Here is a 5,085-nt window from a genome sequence, read left to right as displayed (position 1 = left end):
ATTAAAGAAATAAAAACAGATAAAATCAACATTTGGCGAAAACTTTAATAAAATAATATAAAACCTGGCCCATTTTAAAGCCATGCAAGTCAGCAAAATACTTTTTAAAAATGTTAAAACATGAATATTACAAGGGTTGCAGATTGAAAACAACTCTGCAGGACAGATTAAATACTACATGCCTTCAAAATATGTATTTTTACTCCCTTCTGAGTCAGTCTAGGTGGTTCCAACAGACACAAGTGGCTAATCCATAACAGGTAACATTCCCTTAGTCCCTGCAGGATTTGTATAATGCTGCTGGAATAAATAGAAGCTGTGGTGGGAGTAGATTCACATCTGCAGTAGAATCATTCTTTGTTGCCATCCTGATTGGAAATGTTGTAGATTGGATAATCCCACTGAAACAGAAAATTGCTCTGTGCAAGTAAGATTAGACATTGGCTGGTGGGTTAATGTGAATGGATAGCTATAAGCCTTGGGAATAATCTGAAAATATTTTAGGGAAACTTGGGAGAAAATGCAGCATGGAATCAGGTGCCCTAAGACCACAGATTTCACTGTCTTTCGGCAAATTTTATGCTGAATGGCTTCAATTTTTATTTCTTTAATAGGTTTCATCTTCCATGGAAGCATATTACTTGCATGTTATCAAATGTATTTTTAGAGGAGCCAGAAGTGGACTGTAAGAAAAGGAAGGGCTTCCAGTGAACATAAGGCTACAATGTTTTCTCCCCGGTGGTCTGGATAAAATGTATTATACCCAGGCAACACCATCTTTTTTTCTGCCACTGTTTTAAAGGGGAGCAAACACTGGAACGGGAATGTATTTTCCAGTCATGGTGATTTCCCCCCATGGTGCTCTTAGCCTCCACTCTTGTAATGTTTACGGTGCTAAATATAATTGTTGTGTGTGGAAAGAGTTGCAAAAGGTTGCCTCCCCACATCGTGACAATTCCCGCACAATTGCTTTGGGAACAAGGGCAGCTTGTTAGGATTGTGGCCAGATGGTTCTCAGAAACCGTTTTTGTAAACAGTGCACTGTGAAGCAGTTGTCACCTGTTGCCCTCGCCACGGAAATGGTGTGATCAAGAATGTAACTCCTTAGAGCAGAGGCTGGTTTGTCCATGTCACCAGCTGCTTTACACAAAGTCAGGGCATTAGTCCCTGTAGCAAAGTACTGTCTGCCTGGCCTGGTAGTGGTTGTTAAGAGAGCTTCAGGCAGGGCTCTTTCCCGGGCCTCTTTTGCAGGTGCCAGGAATTATGACTGGAAGGTTGCAAAGCAGGTCCTCTCCTACAGAACCCTTCTTCCCCCTACAGTGTCTCCACATGAGTATCGCTTAGTTCACATACTTTGAATTAAAATGAAGTAAAATGTGTGTCTGAGGTAATCATTTGGCCTAATGCATGGACACTCTGGATTTTGTGCGTCTCCTATGTTGTGCATCCCAAAGTTATGCAATGCCAGCCGGGTGTCATCGTCATCATCAGGCACCAGTAATACTTAATTTAAATGAACTGAAAGCTTCCTATCCCTCCCATTTCAGGCGATGAGGTCCCAGCGGTGGTGAACCAGCAGCAATTTTTGTATGTCCAAAGTTCTCCCCCTCCCCTCCCCCAGACTCCCAAAGGCCTCCCCAGGGCAAAAGACCAGCTCAGGCCAACTGGCTGTGTCTCATAACTTTATGCCAACAGCATTTTGCTACTACCTCTGAAGGAAATTCTAAGCATCACGAAAAGACACATGTTCTTGACTCCTTTGTATTCGCGAAGGCTTTGCTCTGAGGATTCTTCTTTCTGACATGGATAAATGAAAATAAGCTACAGCACACAGAATAATATGCTTTTATAAAATGAGGGTGGATATTTGAGGAGTCCTTGACAACAATTTAACTGGTGGAGTTTCTGAAATGTTATCATAACTGACCTGCCTTGGAGCCATACATTTCCAGACTAGAGTTTGTTGTGAATTCTCATTATTGTGGCTACAATCAAGGAAAACAATTGCTAATAGTTTTTTTTAATACACAAGTGATTCTTGTGTGTGTTAGGAAGAGAAAAAGAGAGAATCAATATTCAAAAATACAAGACATTTTTTGTATTTCAGGTTTATATTGTTTGCACAAGACTTGCCCAGAAACAAGAGAACATCCATACTAGATTGTGTCAAAGGTTTATGTAGTGCTACTTCATCTAATCAGTTGTCTATGGGAAACCCACTAGCAGGATATTAGGGGAACAGCACTCTCCTTCTGGTGGGCTTCCCATAGACAACTACAGATCAAACTAAGCACTAGTTTAACATGTTTTTTAAAGAGGTGCTCCTCAAGTAGCAAAAGTGGACTGGTGGTCACAGCACATTATTTCTTTCACCTGCACAAATTTGCATTTAGCCTGCTTTGTTTTGTGATTGGAAAGTAAAACAGTTAAATCTACAATTCTGATTGCTGACCACTTATCTTTGGAGGAAAACCACTGGGAGAGGTAGTATGAATCAGTCACAAGGAATGCACATTTCTTGAAACATCTGGTTTGATTCTAACATTGTGTAGGAGACGGTGTGGCCTCCTTGATATTCCAGTAGGTTTACTTCCCTACGTGTTCCCTATGGCCCCCCTTTTTAAAAAATGTGTGCTTTACTGATAAACTATCTTTTCCCACCATTCTCACAGGAAGTCAAGGAGACAGGGGTTAATATGCTGTCAGTTTTATATTTTTTAACCAACTACTAATTCACATTGTATTTTCTGAAGCTGGAAGGGCAAGAACAAAACCGAGCACAGCCAGACACATGTCTGCCTCTGCATTTGGGCCAGCATGTGGCATCTGTGCATTGTGGAGGATACATTTGGGACATTAAATTGTCCTTACCACCTAAGGTAGGGTGGCAGTTTTAGACTGTAGAGCCATGCTTTCCCCATCCCTGGCAATAGATCCAACCAGCTCTCTAAATGGAGAACCACCTTGGGAAATGAAAGCGAGTAAGAGTAACCAAGCTCTCTTGATTTTTAGCCTGCTTCCAAGACCCCAGACAGAGAGCCAACATCATCTTATCTCTCAGCAAAGAGGGACTGTGTACATTCTGCAAACAGTACAAGCCCAGCATTTCAAAGAGCCAGGTGGGGCAATGGACAGCCTAGATGCATCATTGTCCCTCACAAAAGGCCAGAGTATCCTTTTCTGGGCAGCCTGGGCATCTCTGTGTATCTCTTTGCTACAGAAGAATTTGTAAAAGGACAAGGACACTGTTTTCACTTCCCCTGACTCTCTCTGTATGTGCGGCTTGTCTAGACCTGCTTGTATCTGGAGCAATTTGTTATGGAACGACTTTGTTAGCCGAGAGCTTGAATGGTAATCTGTGGGGGCCGGTCCCATGATGGGAGTCTGATGCTTCTGAACAGCTTCTGCCTTCCCTCTTGTGAAACCTGCTTAGCCTCACAGCATACATGTATTAGGAGATCTATGCCTTGATCCGCATCGCCTGGGCTGGTTGCTGACTCTTGCCTTTTGGGGGCATCTCCTTGGCTCTGTCCAAAGGCCGGGATCTTTGAAATGAAAAGCTGGCAGCCCTCCTTGGAGGCCAAGGGAAAGAGAAGGGGGGAAGCGTGTGGGCTATAGATTGGATGTTAAGGTGCTGCCTGGGAGATGCAGGGGTGGGGGCAACGTGGAGCAATTGTTTTGCAGAAGAGGGAATGAATGCCTATTCTTGGAGGCCTGTAGGTTTCTGAGCTCCCTTTCTTGTGCAGGAGATGAGAGAGGCAGCTACGGGCCTGTGGCGTGTACATTTGACTAAAAGGTTGTTGCAACCACCCCAGATGCTTGTTTTCAGTACACTTGGAGCAGATGGATCAGAGAAAGGGCAATTAGGCTATAATTCTCTGTGTTATTGTATGTCTTTTGCTTTTTCTCTGCAAGGAGAGGAGGGAGGCAAGAGCAGCTCCAAGAGCCAAGCTGAAGCTGGTTCTCTAGAAAGGAGTTTGCATTCAGCCAAGCACATAATGATCCTCTCTAGCCCCGTGCCCTCCCCTCTCTTCGTTCCATGGAAACTGAATTCAGTTCTATGCATGCCCATTAGTTCCTTCAAGGGTTTTGTTTCTGTTTTTGCAAAATACTCCAGTGCTCGGTGGCTTTTTCACTCTGACTTTGCTACTTCAAACCTTTTCAGGGTCTGTGAAAAGAGCTGGATCAGAAACAGTTGTTCAGCATTGTATGGACTGAAAGGAGCAGTGGGACATCAGGATTTGGAAGGCAAGTAGGAAGCATTTGCTCTCCACCCCTGTGGGATCAATCATAGGGCAAGTGCCAAAAGGCCAGAGCCATCTGGCTTTCCAAATATTTAATTTATTGGGGGTTGGGGTGGGGGAAGCTTTTAGACTGCAGGTATAGAAATGGTTGACCCAAGCAAGTAACCAGATGGGATGGAGAACAAAGCCTGGGCCCCTGTGACAGTATACGTCTTTCATGATGACTGCTATTCATAGCACAATGGGTCATGGGAGAAGAACTGCACCACTTGAAATCTGCTTCATCTGTATCTTATGCACCATCAAGTTTATTCCAACTTGTATAGACATTAGTAGAGTTTTTAAGTTAGGCAGGACGTTTAAGGAGTGATTTTACCAGGGCCAATTCCCCCATGAGTTTCCACAGCTGAGGAAGGATTTGAACCCAGGGCTTCTTAGTTCTAGTTTGTTACTCTATACCAGTGGTTTGCAATATTGGACTGCAACTCCCAGAAGTCTTTACCACTAGCTGTGCTGACCAGGATTTCTGCATTACTCAAGGTTGAGAACCATCGCTCTATACCACCATACCATTCTGGCTGTCATTTAGCTATTAAAGGCACGGGATCCGCACCTGTGCCTAAGTTCACCTTATTACTCAGAATCTTGTGAGACTTTCAAGCTGCATATAGATGCATATGGGCTCTTTTGATCTTAATGTATTAAGGGCAGAACCTTCACATTATCTGGAAAACCACTGCAGTCCTATGAAAGGACTTAGTGGTTACTACACCACTCTGCATTGGTTCCTAGTGTGCTTCTGCATCAATTAGAAGTGCTTCTGGTGAGTGCCTTAGAAGCA

This window comes from Pogona vitticeps, chromosome 2 (genome assembly GCF_051106095.1).
Source record: "Pogona vitticeps strain Pit_001003342236 chromosome 2, PviZW2.1, whole genome shotgun sequence".
NCBI classification, from domain to species: Eukaryota; Metazoa; Chordata; class Lepidosauria; order Squamata; family Agamidae; genus Pogona; species Pogona vitticeps.
The sequence above is the reverse complement of the archived record's forward strand: the minus strand, read 5'-3'. Positions refer to the sequence as shown.